The sequence below is a fragment of the Heteronotia binoei genome, chromosome 5, assembly GCF_032191835.1.
Source record: "Heteronotia binoei isolate CCM8104 ecotype False Entrance Well chromosome 5, APGP_CSIRO_Hbin_v1, whole genome shotgun sequence".
Classification (NCBI taxonomy): Eukaryota; Metazoa; Chordata; class Lepidosauria; order Squamata; family Gekkonidae; genus Heteronotia; species Heteronotia binoei.
The window spans coordinates 163,553,135-163,572,324 of record NC_083227.1 but is presented as its reverse complement, the minus strand read 5'-3'; positions in this window follow the sequence as shown (position 1 = coordinate 163,572,324).

Below are 19,190 nucleotides of genomic sequence, written 5' to 3'. Positions count from 1 at the left end.
CCCTCTCCTTCAAGTGATCCAGCCCTCATACGTTGCTGACTTACTGATCTCAGCTCCGTCATAGCTGCTTGGCTGTTGCTTTAAATAGGTTCAAAAGTTGACCTCTCAAATTCAGATTTTGAGCACACAGTCTTATAGATTAGATCATGTCCGGTTAAATAAGCCCAAAACCGCCGTTTTCCGATGTCAAGATATTTCCTAAGTCAAGATATTAATTTTCTTTAAAAAAAAAATTGCACAAAATGGCAGCCGTAGTTTTTCTGTCAGTTAAAAAACTTTTTTCCTTTTTTACTCCAAAACAGCGCCAAAATTAGTTTTAAGTATATAGTCCAATCGTTTTTACCTTTTAATGATGATATCTGCCAGCTTTGCTATTTTTCAATATCCAAATTTCTTTTTATTAACCTTTAAAATTTTGACCTTCTTTTAATGGCGTCTGATATTTCTCTATGGTTTTGGGTCCTAGAGAGGGCTGGAGGACTTGTTATTTTTCCCTTCTCTTAATGGCGCCATTCTTTACCTTCCTTCCTTTCTTGACACCAAGTCTCATTTTCTATGGTTATGAAGTCTCACGTTGTTTCAATGGCAAAACTTCCTGTACTGTAGTCACCAGCTCAGCCGATCTTCTAGGAGGAGCTTTCTGTTCAAACCACAGGTATGCCAAACAACTTCTATTTTTCCTCTTTTAAGCCTCACAATTTTAAAGTCCCTCACAATTTTAAAGTCCCTTGTTCCTCACAATTTTAAAGTCCCAATTTCAGCCCCTCCTTTACACTCCTAGATATATTATTACTTTTCTGGCTCCAGACCTTTGCTTTTAGTTTTATTTAGTCTTTTATTCACCCTGGAGTGATAGATATTAATCTGTTACCTTCAGTTCTTTAATCCTTCTTTGCACTGCTCCATAAGTTCTCAGATGTTAATCAGTCTCATAGAAGCTTTATATCTTGGTGGATTTAAGCCAATTAATGGCCTCAAAGATCCTCTGTAGACGATGGAATGCAATCCTTCTCGGGGGACTCTTCAAAGCCAAAAAGAAACCCCACTGGAGTTCCTCGTCAGCCAAAGTAAATCCCCTCAGAACTTCACATGCATTTCTTGGCCCCCTCCCTACCTGGAAGGGGTAGGCAGCAGGTGTTGAAGTCAACTTCTCTGCCCAGAACAGAGGTTCTGATCTGCCCGTCTGCTGAAGAGCAGCTCAATCCTCTATGACCAAAACCGGAAGCCGAAGGCTGAGTCAAACTTGAGCCGGTTACCTGAATCCAACTTCCACCGGAATCAAACTCAGGTCATGAGTTCAGACCGCAGTACTGCAGCTTTACCACTCTGTGCCATGGGATTCCTTTATGTAAATATAAAAAACAAATCAAAATTAGTGGTCAAATATGCAAGTGATGGATTTTCAAAGTAGCTTTGTAAGCTTGTTAATGCCTTGTTTATATGCAGTGCTAAATAGTTTCTTCATTGCTAATTTGCTTGTTTGTGTGTATTTGAAACATCCATGAATTTTAATTACATACTCATTTGTCTATATTTTGGTCTTTACAGTGCAGTCCTAAACAAACATTGTCTTCTAAGTCCACTGAAGTAATTGGACTTAGAAGGGCAGATTTTCCTTTGTCTACAAAGTAATCCATTACGATAGCACAACAGTAGTACTGTTATGCTCTGGAATCTCAAGGCAATGTTCACTTGAAACAAAATGACACTTTATTGGAAACTCATAACTGGATACAGAGATTGAGGCTAATACCGATGCCTAGGCACGGGTCACTCTTAAAAGATTCTACATCAAAGCAATTCTAAACAAAAGCTCCCTTTCCCAAAACATCAGTGGGCTGGAGGTGCAAACTTTCACACAGGCTTCAGCTTATCTCTTTCCCCTGAGAAGTTGCCTTGCAGCCAAGCTATCTTTTAACGGTCGCATTCTTTTGTGTCCTGGGAGCGTCAACAATGTTTACGCATTCAAGGCTGCCTCTTTGATCTGCATAGAGACTACATGACAGGGAAGGTTTAAGGGTTAGTATCACCAGTCCATATGGTTAGTATGTTGCAGTTAGTATTCATAGATATTACAGAGCCTGATAAGTACCCAGTGAAATGGATAGTACAGCATCATGTACCTGACAGCATATATGGACATATGAAGCTGCCTTATACTGAATCAGACCTTTGGTCCATCAAAGTCAGTATTGTCTTCTCAGACTGGCAGCGGCTCTCCAGGATCTTAGGCTGAGGTTTTTCACACCTATTTGCCTGGACTCTTTTTTGGAGATGCCGGGGATTGAACCTGGGACCTTCTGCTTCCCAAGCAGATGCTCTACCACTGAGCCACCGTCCCTCCCCTTTTTGCTCTCAAAGGTATACCTATGTAACAAAGTAATCATATAACTAATTCTAGACATCATTTTCTCTCTCTACAGAAACAGTTATAATGCAATACACAGTCCATTTATAGGGCTATAAAGTTTAACTTCATACTGCAGAGCATTACACAGAACATTGCTTTTCTAAACCATGAAATACAGAACATTATATTTTTGTTTTTAATGAATGAATATGCTATACTCTTACTGCTTCATTTTCCGATCACAGTTCAGCAATTCAGTCGAAGCTACAATGGCTCAAGATGATAATTCTGTGTACTATCCAGCCACCATGCAGTTGAAAGGAAATTTGGTTTGGATGCTAAATGACTTGTTTTTCTAAGAAAAGGCAGTGTTTAAACAGTGGCATGATTGGTGTGGTCAACGTGAGATATTCTGTTATATGAAAGTGCTTCAGTTTGGCCTAGTTTAAAAACTTAAAAACAAGGGGAGTGGGAGACAATGTGTTATAAATGTCATTCCTATTTTACTTAGTCCCCGCCATTCTTTCTTGGACTTCAAGAAAGCTAACCTACAGGTTCCCAGGCACCCGTACAGGCACTGGACATACATGGCTTCAATGAGATTGCTATATCATATGGATTTAGATCATGCCTGGGTAGCAATATTCTCTCCTGTTCATTTTCTTTATTCAGTTCTGGCAGTAGCATTTTTTTCTTCGACTACCTGAAAAAATCCTTAGGGATTGGTACAAACTGATTAGAAAGCCATTTTAAGAATTCATTTGGTTGGTTTACATATCACAACAATATTATATAATAAAACACACAACGTCACCAGTGACCTATTCAGCTAGGGCCCCAGGGGATTCTTCTTTCTATATATATATATATATCACAAAATTTTCTCACTTTTGCATGGCAGAAGAAGACATTTGGCTGTCCAAGAAAACTTCAATAGCTGTTAATAGGGGAATCCTTATGTATGAATCCATTTGTTCACATATAATGCTTTGTTATTTTTACTACTGTGTTTCTGAGAACAATAAAAATATACATAATTGGTGCTTACATTTCCAAAATAAGAAATGCTGTGGTTGAGGTTTCCCCAGAAACTATCCTTGTATCTTGATGTTTTGTTCCCTAATCCAGGATGTATAATGGTAAACTGCAGCTATATAGATGAAAACCTCTTGTCTATCCATGCTCGGATGCATTTCCATCTTCATAATTACTTTGAAGAGCCAGGACTGAGTGCTGGTAAATACCTGTATATAACACAGCTTTTGATTAATCAGAAGAGAAAATCCACAGAGTTTGTAGATTTATCACTCTGTAATACAGGAATAGTTTAATCAAGCCTCTATATTTAACATGCTAAATAATGACTGATTCAATTTTCTTTCCTAGAATAAACAGTTTAATGATCCTTATGCCACATTAAAGGGTACTATGTCACATTGCCTTGCATTTATTGAATTAACCTTTACCTGACATTTATTGCTAATACAAGGAGGGTTTCCCAATAAATCATTTAGCAAAATGGAAATGAAATGGCTAAGTGGAAAGAGATAGCACTGATTCTAAGTACTTCTCAATTGAAATGAAATGATACATGCACTTTTTGAACAAAATAGCATTTTGCAGTTATTGATAGCAGTCAGTTCTAAAATGGGCCTCTCATATACACACACACACACACACAGTATATTCCAGACAAGTATTTTTTTAGGACACTAATGCAATGCCTACAGAAATATGTGGAGGGAAAAAACCTTTATTACATTAGTTAGTAACCAAGACCAAGTTAGTGACCAAGGCCAGATAAGAGAGGTCCTTTTTCAAACTGCCTTTGCATTCTGTTTTAGTAACTAGTTGCTAATGGATTTTTTTCTGTCATTTCAGACAGACCCATTTTAGTAACCAGCTGCTAGTGAAATTTATTTTCCTGTTCATACAAACTCACTTGCATTGGGTTAGAAAAGCGTGGTCGAGCCACTTTGGAGGACACTGCTTATTTCCATTTTCAGCCCCTTCTGAATTGCTGTGATGTGCTGTTTAAAATGTCCATAGTGCTTCCTACAATGCTGCTTTCCCCCAGCCTTTTCAACTGTGCAATTTTCTTCAGACTTAAAAAAAAAGGTAAGTCTTATGTGCTAGTATGAAGGCTAAAACAATGAGAAGATTTCATTATGACAGCAAGCAAGATACTTAGAGTTAGGCAAACTTTCAGCCAAAGTTACCATCAGGTTTTCGAAAGCTGCAAAAGAACACAACTCAAGTGGGGCTGAAGGTAATCTCTCATGCTTTCACAGGATCGTCACAGTTGCATGCTATTCATGTTATTCTTGATAGCACAGAGGGGAATTATATAACACTTTCCTCTTTGTATCCAAATCTGCCATGTAGCTGTCAACACTGTACGTCAGATGGTACATTTCTCTTCTCCAGTTGGCAACTGCCTGCTGTTCAACCATTTTTTAAAATTATACATTACCAAGTAGATGATATGGTCTTGCTATATATACTTGCCCAGTGTGTCTCAGGGTTAAGTAAATGTAACTTTTTTGCTCTTTCATGAAGAGTTTGACTTTGTAAAAAAGAAACACAAGTATAATTTTTTAAAAGAAATCTGTCAGTACTACCTACTAAGCAGCCTACAACGCAGATGTACAATAGAAAGCTAAAATAAATGCTTAGTGCGGGTCCTCAGCAAGTTACAATGCCTTTGAGTCCACCTTCCAAATCATGCATTTTCTCCATGACAACTGATCTCTGTAGTCTGGAAATGAGTTGCAACTCCAGGGGATCCCCACATCTCACCTGGAGGCTGACATCCATAGCTCTGCTAGATCTGTACAAGCCAACCAGCTGCTCTGGTACCAGCCTTTCTTGCTGCTCTTCTTCCTCTGAATTTCTCTGGTTACATTTCTAACCTTTGGGTGATGATAGCAATCTGATTTGTGGGTAGTAACAGCCTTGTTCTATTGCACTGTACACCTATGAGATCCCTCCCTCCACTGTATGCCTCTGATTATATGCGTTTAAAAACTCATCCTATTGGTTCTCATCCTCCACCCACCCTTCCGCCCCCTCCCATTTCCAGCAACTATGTACCGTTTGCTTTGCAGTACGTCTGCTGTTATGGTTCTGCTAAGCTATTCACCCTTGATATTCTCTGCTCCATTGCTCATCCAACATTGTCACCATACTGGCTTCTTATATTTTGCTGAACTCTATTGTATTAACCACTTTTAAAAAAGCATATTACACACTTAAGGCAGCATGGTTCTTTAATGACATCTATTTTAGCCAGCTGAGCTGAATCCACACAAGACAGGTGATACTGATGCCATGAAAAGAATTGTGTTAATTTTACTTTATAGCAGGGGTGGCCAAACTGTGGCTCTTTCACACACATTGTGTGGCTCTCAAAGCCCCTTCTGCCCCATCAGCTGGCTTGGAGAAGGCATGTCTCTCTTTAATCATTTCCCCAAGCCAAGCCACCCAATGGCTTGGAGAATTCATTTAAAGTTGCTTTCTTTCCACCTCCCACCCTTCATCTATTTTCTTCCCTCCCTCCCTGTCTTGCAGCTCTCAAACATCTGATATTCATGTCTTGTGGCTCTCAAACATCTGACATCTATTTTATATGACTCTTATCATAGAATCATAGGGTTGAAAGGGACCTCTAGGGTCATGTAGTCCAACTCCCTGCGCAATGCAGGAAATTCAAAAATACTGCCCCCCCCCCTAAATTTCAGAATCCACATTGCTGTCAGACGGTCATCTAGCCTCTGTTTAAAAACCTCCAAGGAAGGAGAGCCCACCACCTCCTGAGGAAGCCTGTTCCACTGAGAAACTGCTCTGTTGAGAAGTTCTTCCTAATGTTGAGCCGGAAACTGTTTTGATTTAATTTAAACCCATTGGTTCTGGTTCTACCTTCTGGGGAAACAGAAAACAATTCTAACCCTTCAAGTACTTGAAGATGGTGATCATATCACCTCTCAGTCATCGCTTCTCCAGGCTAAACATCCCCAGCTCCTTCAACCTTTCTTCATAGGACTTGGTCTCCAGACCCCTCACTATCTTCATCGCCATCCTCTGGATCCGTTCCAGCTTGTCTATATCCTTCTTAAAATGTGATGCCCAAAACTGAACACAATACTTTAGGTGAGGTCTTACCAGAGCAGAGTAAAGTGATACCATCACTTCACATGATCTGGCCACTATACTTCTGTTGGTACAACCCAAAATTCCATTGCCTTTTTAGCCACCATGCCTGCAAGCTGAAGCAGGGGGCGCGGGCAACGGGGTGGGTGCTCCAACTCGGAGATAATTTGTGAGGAGGGCCAAAGATTTTGACTGCCTAAGGACCTCCACAGGGTTTAATATGGCCCTGTTTCTGGGGTAGGATGGGGTATAAATTAAATATATAAAATAAGATTCCTAAAAACTCATGGGTTCCTTGGAATGGGATTTGAAAGCTAGTGAGATAAGCGAACAGATAAACAGAAGCATTCTAAAGCCCTGCAAAAAGCTCTACAAGTATGCAGCTTTTTACTCTTTTCAGACATGTTCTCAGTAAACAGTAATCAGGCAATATAGGAACTTACTATGCTATATTTAAGAATCTAAACTGGGATGTTGTTGTTTTTTTGCAATGCTGTGTATGTGATACAGTGCTTTAATGTAGGTTGTTAGTTCCTGTCTGGCTCATTGGAGCCTTTAGGACTGAGCTTGGGGACACTGAAACAATGGGAAGCAGGATCCAAATCTCTGCTTCCCCAGACCAATAGCTAGCCTCCTGCTGGTTCAAATAATCCAATGGCATTGAAGCGTGGCTACGTTGAGTGTATATAGTTGGCTCCGCTGGCCCAGTTCTTCAGTCTTAGTTTTACCAGTAACACGCTGTATCGCTAATAAAGAGCTTTGCTCATTATGCAACAAGACTCCATTTGCATTGAACCCAGTATTTAACATTAATCAGTTTAAGATGAGGAATGTGAAGATATTGCAAAGGAGATGTTTAAGAGTCTACCTCCTTAGTCTAGAATGCCAACTTTTAAAACACCAGTATTTTTTTCTAGGTCTTAGGGCAGTTTAATGCAGATTTGGAAGCAACACTAGGTTTCGGAAGTACTGGAAACAAGGAAGAGAAAGGGTTTGCAAACGCTTGTTGATCATGTATTGTTAAAATAATCAGTGTTTGTAATGCTGAATCTACTGGGGAAGACCCCAGTAATATTTCCCCAGTGGAAATGAAACACTTTATTTTAATAACAGTCACCATTTCACACCCACACTCTCTGCCCAAAGTCCATTTTAATCAGCGGGTTTAGATTTCCATCCGTTTATTCCCACTGGTGTCGATCGCATGAAATAAATGCAAGGACAACTATTTCTTCTTACAAACAGCCTCGGCTGTATTAATATTTGTCCTATCTATACTCTAATACGTATTCCAGTTCCAAGGCACTGATGGATTTTGTGGTGATGATTCCAACGTTGAAATCTGTTGTAGGCTTGACTGGTCTGCCCTTTTTTTCAGGGAGAAATGGGAAAGAAGGAAAACATTGTTTGAGCTGCTCTGATTATATGGCTCTCTGGTGTGCATTGGCTGGTTTGGTCTGATCCTAGAGGAGGGCTGCCCTCCTGGTAATTGACAGGAAACGGGAGAGACTTACCAGGAGAAAAAGAAAGGCCCAGGCCATGTTGTGCCTTCACGAAGGAAGTGCTGTCATCTCATCAGCAACTTCCAGGCAATATTTCAGTATCTGAGCAAAAACTAAGGGCGTTTTCCCACAGAGCTTACCGCAGAGCGACGTCCCTCTTCACCGCGCAACGTCTGCGCGGATTTCCCACCAACTGCTCCGCAGAAACAGGAAGTGCCGAGCCTTTTGCGTCGCAAATGTAAACCGCTAAAAACCAGTTTACGTTAGCGACGCAAAAGCTGCGGCTCTTCCTGGTTCTGCGGAGCAGTTGGTGGGAAATCCGCGCAGGCGCTGCGCGGTGAAGAGGGATATCGCTCTGTGGTAAGATCTGTGGGAAAACACCCTAAGACTATTTACTCTATGGTAAAGCCAGCTTCTAAAACACCCACAACATGACCTAGGCCTTCCTCTTTCTACTGGTAAGTCCCCCCGCCAGCAGAACGAGAACCAATTTGCCTCTGTGGAGGGAGGAGGGAGATGGACAGGAACACTGTGATGCAGGGCATCATGACACTGTGTGGGGGTGGTGGCAGCTTATTTAGGCCTGGCACCACCCGCCACTCCTTTAGACCACTTGCTGCGCTCAGACCTGACAGCTCTAAGTGCTTGGTCTGGTGGGGCAGGCCATGGCCTAGCAAGTGTTGGGGTAGCCTAGAGGGCCAGTTGGTGGCAGTTGATCAACAGAAAGGCATAGGGAGCCTTTCTGATGCTATGGTGTATCCAACCTCTCCCCCAAACCCCCTCCCCTCCAGGTGGCTTCCTATATACCCTATGTTGCCATTAACTTCAGTGGCCTATAGGGTATAATGGAGTTGAATATCCAGATATATCCAAATACCTCTGTATATTCTGATATATCTGGATACTACTATTCAGAAATATCTGAAATACAAAAAAAAAAAAAGTATTACTGAATATTTCCAGATTGGGATATTACCAATTTTTTTTTTTGTGCGAGGCCCCAGTCAGCAGCAGGGGTCATGTTTCTCTTTGTTTCTCCAAATTTCTCAGACAGTGGTATTTATCATTTCCAATCAAGTCCAGTCTGATAAGTTTCACTTGGCCTGGGAAAGGTGGATCCCAGCTGGTACAAGCCAGTCACAGGGCCTGGAAGCAGTGTTCTCTCTAAGGTGAGTTAGTCTGAGCTAACTCCCAGATTTTGGCTTCCAGTTCATACATTTTTGTCTTAGCTCAGAAAAATGGCCCCAGAGCAAACTAATTTATGCAGGAGCTCACAACTTTAATGCCAGTAGCTCACAAAGTAGAATTTTTGCTCACAATGCTCCATAGCCTAGAAGGAATGTTGCAGAAGACCTCTTTTGTTCCTTCTTTTGTGCGGGCACTCTGCAAGTAGGATAGCTGGGAGTACCATATTCAAGGGCCCATAGATGGGAACTCTTGGTCAAAATCACTTGACTGAAAAAAATTGATATTTTTTTTGTCATTTTGTTTAGACAAACAACATTAATTTGGTGTTGTAATAGTTTGACCTCTGTTTTCAATTCCTGTAGTGTGGGATTGATTTTAAAGTGTCATCTTTGTGTTTCAACAGAGAAGACAGTTCTTCCAGCCTCTGCCTTTTTTCCTTTATTCTGTTTAGCATTAAACTTTATTGCCAAGCCTCTAAATAAGGCTTTACTGGCTTCCCAGGCTGTTGTGTATGCTATCTCTCTTTGCCTATTTAACTCAATGAAAGTTTGTAGTTCTTTTTTGGTTTCCATTACAAAATGTTTATCTTTCAGAATTTGGTTCACCTTTCATAACCATCAACAAAGAGCTGTGATCAGAAAATGTTCTTGGTAGTATTTCTATTGTTGCCACCCCCATTATTGTTGCAGAGAGCCAACACATATCTATGTGTGACCATGACTCATGCCATTGAGAGTAAAAGGTGAAATCCCTAGACCTGGGATGACGTGTTCTTCAGGAATCTATCAGGGCATATTCTTCTGCCATCAGAAAAAAGCTTTTTGGCAGTAGCTGACGACTTAAAAAAAAAGGAGGTTTTTTTATCTTCATTATTGTCGAATATAGCATTGTAGTCCCACAGAATGCAGATATCATATTCATATTTCTTCACCATTTGATATAAAGTTCTATAAAAAGTTTCTTGATTCTTGTTGGGGCATATATATTCACCAGAAGTATCCTCTGGTCCCCTTTTTGAATTTCCATTAACAGAGTTCTTGAATCCTCTGTTGCATAAACAAGTTTAGATTTCAACTTCTCATTGACATATGTAACTAAATCTCTCTCTTTTTTTTCTTAGAATCTGCTGCGATACATGCTTTCCCAAGTTTTATACTTTCCAACAAATATTGGTCCTATTGCCTAATGTGGGTTTCCTATGGACAAATGATATCTAGGTTTAGTTTTCTCAGTTGTAGGAAGATTTTTTTTTCTTTTTTGGGATGAGTTAAGTCCATAAGCATTGATTGAAATGAACTTTAATTGACTTCTGTCCATCAAGCTTCTATGTCTTTACTACCTTCTTTAGCTGTTTTCTTCTTCTGTAGCCTTGTCATCATTTGTCTATCTGTGACTATACCTTCTTCTATATCTTGTTCTGAGTCTGAGGAACTGTATGAGGGTTTCTTTTCTCCTCTCTCCTTTAACCCACTCTTAGCTTGTTTTTCTAAGAAATCTTTAAGCTTGAATATTAAATCAATTTTAAACTTCTTACCCTTAAAAGTGAATATTAGGCCTTCTGGTAATAACCATCTAAAAAGGATACCATTCTCTTGTAGAAATGCTGTCAATGGTTTGTAGTCAACCCTTCTCTGTCTCACGTACCAGGGTGTCTCTCTCAAAACCTTAACATTTTTTTTCCTTGATCCTTAATGGTTGGTCTTTAACAGCCTTCAAGATTGATTCTTTTACTTCTAACAAATCTGACATGCACTTCTCTAGGAAGAGAGTTTTTCCCAGTGAAAGCTGAATTAACCCTATATGCATAGTCTATTTCCTTTTCCAGATCTAAATTCTCCATTTCCATTATGGGTACCAATGCATCGCTTAAAAGAGATGGTAAATCTTCATGCTTTTCTTCAGGAAGGTTTTGGAATCTTAAAATGTGAGCCGTCTGTTCCAATTCAAGCTTTACTACCCTATCATCTACAACTTTTTGTGTTGACTCAATCCTGTTTTATATTTGTCATTTTGGAGTCAACAGATTTTACCATTTGGGTCAAAGTAAGTGTATCAGCTTTTGTATCTATTATTTGTTTCTGTAGTTCTTCTAGTTTTAAGTTTAAACCACCCAACTGTTCAGTCAAATTGTTTTGTATTTGTATTTGTCTTGTACTTGATTTAACGCTGCTATAAAGGAGGTTTGTGATCAAGCTGTCCCTATTGATTTTGGGAGACCAGGTGAAGGGGCCGATTTAGTTGATTTACCCATTTTAACACCCTATAATAGTCACACAATATATCAGAAACCAAATATAAATGTTAGAACAAAAAAACCCCAAACTTACACAGTTTAATCACACTCTGTACCCTCAATATACACTTATCTTTAGGACTACAGTTCCCAGCAACCTTTACTACCTTTACTACAACCTTTACTACCACATCACCTTAACCCTGAGGGTAAAGAGGTGGAGAAAATTCAAATAACCAACAGAATCATTAAAATATAGTAAACAGCCACCTTTTGTCTTTCCTTCTTTTCACCATACAGCATACACTACAAAAACCAAAACTTGAAAATTTAACAGTTCATTAGTAATTCATTAACAGTTCATAGATTTAACAATTCATATTTTTCTTACCCAACATCCTTTAAAAGGTATTAGTTCATTTGATAGTTCATTTCATAAATTTATATAATTCATTTTATTGTTCCAATCACTTAAAGTTCAAACATTCAAACGCCCCTGTATCCAAGGCTGGTCTTCAGAGTTCCCAGTAGACAGTGTTTCAACATCGCAGTAACTAAGATATGCAGTTCTAAACTTCAAAATTTCAGGCCAACAAAAGTCCAAACTCCACAATGATTCAGTATCTATCAGTCTCTCAGCTCAACTGGTAAAGTTCTAAGCAAAATTAGTTCAAATAGTTCAAACATCCCAGTATCCAGGTCTTTCAGTTATAAGCTTTAAAACTCCTTAAAAAAATTGATTGCTTGGTTTATAATCCATATATTCTCCAGAAGAGATACAAATAATAAAAAAGAAAATAATCCAGATACCTGCACAGTGTAATCCATGTAATAGAAGGTCTCCTCTATGTTAATCCACCAAGCTTTGTTTTGATATTCACAAAGTCCCATCAAAATTAAAGAAAAAAATAAAAAGGCAACAAAAGTTTCTTCTATTTCTTCCGCAGCAAAATTTACCTTCACAATTAGAAAGTTATGGGGAAGGTTCTTCTAAGTGTTGTTTACATCAAGTTTGCACTGCTCTTCCTTCTCCAGCAATCGCGACTGTTGTGCCATAATGGCATCCACTGCAGCCTGGGCTCTAGGGAAAAAGGGAAGACTGAACCTTGGTCTCAGTATTAGCACAAACTACCCACGGCCCCCTCCACCTAAAGATAGATAGATAGATAGATAGATAGATAGATAGATAGATAGATAGATAGATAGATAGATAAATTTATTGTCATTGTTCTCAACAAAAAGAGAGCAACGAAATGAGGTGCTCTTCCACAAAACATACCAACACATCAAACACACATATTCATACCATTTAAATACATCTAAAACCATTTAAACCATTAAAACCATTTAAATACATCTAAAACAGATAAACATTCATAAAACCATTAAAACCATTTAAACCATTTAAATATATCTAAAACAGATAATCCTTCATAACCCTGCATTTAGCCTAACCACAGCACTTGGATAGAAACTGTCCTTAAATCTGTTTGTCCTAGCCTTCAACACTCTATATCGTCTACCTGATGGTAAGATCTCAAATAGCAAATGGCCCAGATGTGAAGGGTCCCTTAGGATCATTTGTATCTTCCTTTTACATCCCATATTATACAGATCCACCAATGAGGGGAGAGAACATCCACAAATCTTTTGTGCTCTTCTCGTCACTCTTTGGAGCACCCTTCTCTCTGCTTCCGTGTAGCTCCCAAACCACGCGCAGAGGCAATAAGATAAAATGCTCTCAATGGAACTACGATAAAAGGCAACCAGCAGACTCCCTGACAGTTGTAGTAATCTTAAGAGACTTAAGTAGTATAGTCGTTGCTGGGCCTTTTTCTCTAGAGCTAAAGTATTTGTCCCCCATGTTAGATCCTGTTTCATGGTAATTCCCAGAAACTTCCATTCTGTCACCTGTTCTACCATAACACCATCAATAAACAACGGCTGGATGTCCAAACTATTCTTCCTGTAATCCACTATAATTTCCTTCGTCTTATTTATATTAAAAATAAGATTATTTACTTTACACCAAAGGGAGAGCTGTTGAACTTCCCTCCTATACGCAGACTCATCATCCTCAGAGATGAGCCCTACCAACGTTGTATCATCTGCATACTTAATGATTTTGTTACTCAGACTGCTAGAAACACAATCAGACGTGTAAATAGTGAAAAGAAGTGGACTCAAGACACATCCCTGAGGGGTGCCAGTATTTAAGATCTTCACGGAGGAAATATATCCATCCATTTTAACCCTTTGTGAACGACCTGACAAAAAATTCAAAATCCACTCACATATAGAGTCCGACAGCTTCAAATCTTTAAGCTTAAACAACAATCTATGGGGTGATATTGTATTAAAAGCAGAACTAAAATCTACAAACAACATTCTAACATACGTCCCCTTTTTATCCAAATGCGATAAAGCAGTATAAAGAACAGTATTAACAGCATCCTCAGTAGATCTATTTTTCCTGTAAGCAAACTGATATTCATCAAAAATAACAGGAAGGCAGGAAATAATATATTTTCAAACTAATTGTTCAAAACACTTCATTATAACAGAAGTCAAGGCCACTGGCCTATAGTCATTTAAAACCTTTGCTGGCATCCTCTTTGGTATTGGGACAATAAGGGAAGCCTTCAAACAAGTGGGAACAATGGATTGTGACAAAGAACGATTGAAAATCTCAGTCCACACCCCGGCTAACTGCCCTGCACATTCCTTTACTACACAACCAGGGATATTTACTACACAACCAGGGATAAGAAGCACCTTCCTGGTGCTCTCCCAGTCCCTCGTTTCTGAAGACCCGCAGAGTTGCACAGTTTGGCTCCCCCCCGCCAGAGCAGTGTGGGACACGATGATTCTTCGTCACACTGAAACCAGAAGTCGTATTTATCATTTCCAATCAGGTCCAGTCTGATGAGTTTCACTTGGCCTGGGAGAGGTGCAAGTCAGTCACAGGGCCTGAAAGCAATGTTCCCTCTAAGCTGAGTTAGTGTGAGCTAGCTCACAAATTTTGGCCTCCAGCTCATACATATTTGCCTTAGCTCAGGAAAAATAGCCCCAGATCAAACTAATTTATGCAGTAGCTCACAAGTTTAATGCTAGTAGCTCACAAAGTAGAATTTTTGCTCACAAGGCTCCATGGCTTAGAAGAAACATTGCAGAAGACCTATGAATCTCTCCTTCTCTTTTGTTCCCTCTTTTGTGGGGGCACTCTTCAAATAGGATAGCTGGGTGTACCATATTCAAGGGCCCATAGATGGGAACTTTTGGTCAAATTCACTTGACTGAAAAAATAATTCACTTGACTGGAGATGTCTTTAGACAGGGCTAGCTTCCTTACAACTTCTGTGTGGTTTGGTTGAAAGATAGTCAATACACACACACACACACAAAGTCATCCATAGAGAATATTGGCAGAGGGTTGTTCTTGTTGTTAATTAAACTTGATTTATTGCCCACCGCAGCTTGTGCTGGGCTCTGGGCAATGCACAACATTGAAATAACATGCAATTATAAGTCAAAAACAGAGCAACAATCCATTAAAATTTATAAAATCCAGATGGCTTCCTATAGATATTTCCTGAGATTCCAGACTGCTGGGCAATATGCTAATGGGGAGGGGAGGAAACTTATAGACATCCGGGGGGAAGAGGGGGAAGGTGACAGCCAAAAACCTGGCATAACATCCCTGCCTTGCAGATCTTGCAGAACTGCATAAGGTCTTGCAGGGCCCTGATGTCATCTGGCAGAGAGTTCCTCCAGGTCAAGACCAGGATTGAAAAGTCCCTGGCCCTGGTCAAGGACAACTGGACTTCCCTAGAGCCAGGGGTCACCAGGTGTTGTTACCAACAGAGTGCAGTGCTTTTCAGGGACATACTGGAGGAGGCAGTCCCATAGATATGTTGGTTCCAGACCACTCAAGGCATTAAAGGTCGAAACCAAAACCTTGAATCTGACTCAATACTCCCGCAGGTGTCAATGTAGCTGGAACAGCACAGGTTGGGTATCTACTGTTTGTGGCATTCTCATCAGAACTCGCGCTGCCACATTCTGGACTCACTGAAGTTTCCAAGGAAGTCTCAAGGGTAGGCCAGCATAAAGCAAGTTACAGTAGTCTAGTCTGGAGGTGACTGTGGCAATGATTACTGTAGCTAGGTCTGGATGTGACAGAAGAGGAGCCAGCTGCCAAGCTGATGGAGATGGAAAAACACCACCTTGGCAATGTGCGTAACCTGGGATTCCATAGAGAGAGGTATCCAGTGTCATTCCAAGATCTTAACAGATGGTGCTGGCACAATGGTGCCCTGTTAAAGGTTAGCAGTCCGCAGTCTGATCCCAATCCTGCCCCCTCAGCCACAGAACCTTCATCTTTAATGGATTCAGCTTCAGCTGTTCTTTCTTAGCCAGCCCACCATAGCCTCCAGTCCCTTGGCCAGATTTTGAGGACAGCTGCTAACCAGTCACCCAACAACAGATACAGCAGGGATCAGCATATTGATGACACTCCAGCCTGAAACTTTTAGCCAGCTGGGCAAGGGGGTGCATATAGAAATTAACATCAGGGAGAGGGGTGCCACAAGGATATGGACATATCATAGTGGACATATCCTCACCCTGCGTCACCCTCTGTCCCCAACCACATAAAAGAAAGCCATTGAAGAGCTACCCCCTGTATTCCTGCATTGGTGAGGCAGTGAGTCATAAGACCATAGTCGACTGTCAAACACTGCCATGAGATCAATCAACAGCAGCTCAGACCTGCTTTGATCCAGCTGTCTACAGAGATCATCTGTCAGGGCAACCAGCACAGTATCTGTCCCGTGGCCAGGACAGAAGCCTAACTGGAACAGATTTAGTGCTGATGTGTCCTCCAGGAAGCTCTGGAGCTGCTTGGCTATAGCGCTCTCAGTCACCTTACCCAGAAATGATAAGTTTGAAAGTAGATGGTAATTGGCTGGATCTACGGGATCCAAAGATGGTTTCTTCAAGAATGGCATGACCATGGCTTCCTTGAGACTCTCAGGAAACACCACTGGCTCCAAGGACTCTCAGGAAACACCCCTGGCTCCAAGGACTCTCAGGAAACACCCCTAGCTCTAAGGACAGGTTGGTGATATCCTTCATAGGACTCCAGATCCTCTCATCGCCAGCTTTAACCAGTCATGAGAGACACAGGTCAAGTTGGCATCTGGTTGGCCAAACAGCACTCAGAACCCTGTCATCATTGGAAGAAGAGAGTAAGTTGAAAGAATCACAGACTGAATCCAAAGCTGGCCAAGGGGTCTCCAGTACACTAACTGTATCAAGACTGACAGGCAAGTTGTGTTGGAGCAGCAGGACTTTGTCTGCAAAAAAGCTCATAAATGCCTCTGAGCTAATAGCCAAATTTCTATGCTTGGGTCTCTCTCTGTGAGAGACGTCAACGATCTAGTCAGCCTGAACGATTGAGCTGGGCGAGAGTCAGCAGATGTGATGGAGGCTGAGTAGAATTCAATTTCAATTTTATTTTGCTTAATTTTATGCACAACTGGAACCTACTGAAATTCATCTAGGAAGCCAGGTTTGCCTTAGAAATTTGATGTTTCGGCTTGGGGGATAGAAATGCGAAATGGATTTTTTCAAGCAGATTTTGGCTACCTAGCTCGAAGCAGTATATGCAAATAATTAGGGAAGCTAATTTCATTTCTCTTCCTCACAGATTCACAAAGAAGCACTGGAGGTTTAGGTGGCCATCTGAAAAAAAGGTTATAATAGTAATGGAGCTTGGAGTTCGTTAGCTGGAGACAATTGTAAGAGATTTTTTTTTTTCTCTGATTATGCTGGAGTTCAGAATCATCCAGTGAAACACATTGGCAGCCTGTTCAGGAAAAACAGAAACTGCTACTTAACAGAGGTCACAATTAACTTTTGAGATTCACTGTTATTAAATGTGATGGCCACTAGTTCCATTGCAGAGCCAGTTTGGTGTAGTGGTGAAGTGTGCGGACTCTTATCTGGAAGAACCGGGTTTGATTCCCCTCTCCTCCACTTGCTCCTGCTAGCATGGCCTTGGGTCAGCCATAGCTCTGGCAGAGGTTGTCCTTGAAAGGGCAGCTGCTGGGAGAGCCCTCTCCAGCCCCACCCACCTCACAGAATGTTTGTCTACTGGGAGCCAGTCTTGTGTAGTGGTTAAGACCCTTATCTGGGAGAACAAGGTTTGATTCCCCACTCCTCCACTTGCACCCGCTAGCATGGCCTTGGGTCAGCCATAGCTCTGGCAGAGGTCGTCCTTGAAAGGGCAGCTGCTGTGAGAGCCTCTCCAGCCCCACCCACCTCACAGGGTGTCTGTTGTGGGGGAGGAAGGGAAAGGAGATTGTGAGCCGCTCTGAGACTCTTCGGAGTGGAGGGCGGGATATAAATCCAATATCTTCTTCTTTTAAAAATATTAAACAAATTTATGAAGGACAAGTCTGTTAGTCATGACGGCTTTTAAAAAATCCATTATCAAAGGTGTATATATTCAAATGTGATATGATGAAGAGAACGGCTCATGATTTTCTTATGTCTGATCATCGTTGGTAACTTAAGACTGCTCTAAATGGACCCTTAACCAACATATGTTCTTATGACAATGGTATGATATTCCTTATTCTTTGGGTAAGGTTTAGATTGGACTGATTTGAACAGATGTGTTGTCCACAAATTTACTGTTTAAAATCTGATCCAAGCACCCATTAGTAAACATGGTAAATGTTCCAAACAGGAATATTATTTCAAACGTGTACAGAAAATTGCTGATCTAACCATTAGTTTCTCTGGTATCATTTTCCCATGTAGCGAAAGAAGCTGGAAAAGCAAAGGAAGAAAATACCTCGGCATCAGCATGTATGTGCATGGAAAGAACCTGGTCCAGTTCTAGAAGGACCTCTAAAAGGCGAGATTGACCCAACTGGCATTTTGTGTTCAGCATTTTTACTTTCTGCCATCCCGTGCATTATTTTAATGGCTTCATAAGTCAATTGACGCTATAGAAGCTGGAGTGGTGAAGTGATTTCCCTTTACAATTACTTGTTGATTATACTCACTGGTGCATTCCTTTAGCAAAGATTCTGGCATCTTATCAACAGGAATGGAACAAGTCAGGGGGGAAAATTGTGCTTACACAAGGTAAAACTACCCAACTGAACATACCTTGTGCATCATCTTAAATTTACTCAGACACTGTTAATATAAGGACTACCAAGGTCTTCCTTCTGAGGTAAGCCTTCAAAGAGAACCGTGCTTCATGCCTGAGTTTTGAGAGACATTTGGACTCTACTGGTCTCTGTTTTCCCAACGAGATGGCTGTTTCTTCTCAGAGTCCAAGCACTATAGCCTGAAACCACCAGCAATTTGAAACTACATGCCTGCACAGCATTTCACAAAGAATGATAGCAATTATGTGAATTGCAAATGATCAAGCCCATAGTGATGGCCTGAAAAATCAGCTTTTTTCTTCCCCTCAATTTTAATTTTTTGGGGTAACGTCTATCATGATTAAGGGTTTTGGTGAGCTCAAACACCAGTACCTGAGCTGCACATTTGTGACATTGTTAGCATGTGCGCAAGAAAGAGCAGAGAAAATATTTATGGGGATTCATTTTCCTGCCACATTTCTTTCACCCATTTACTGCTACTACTATAAGTTCTGTATAGCTTGTCCTGCATTGCTTGATTATTTGCAATTCACATAATTCAACTATTATAGTATAAGCAGCTTCCTGCGTTCCTTTCACAG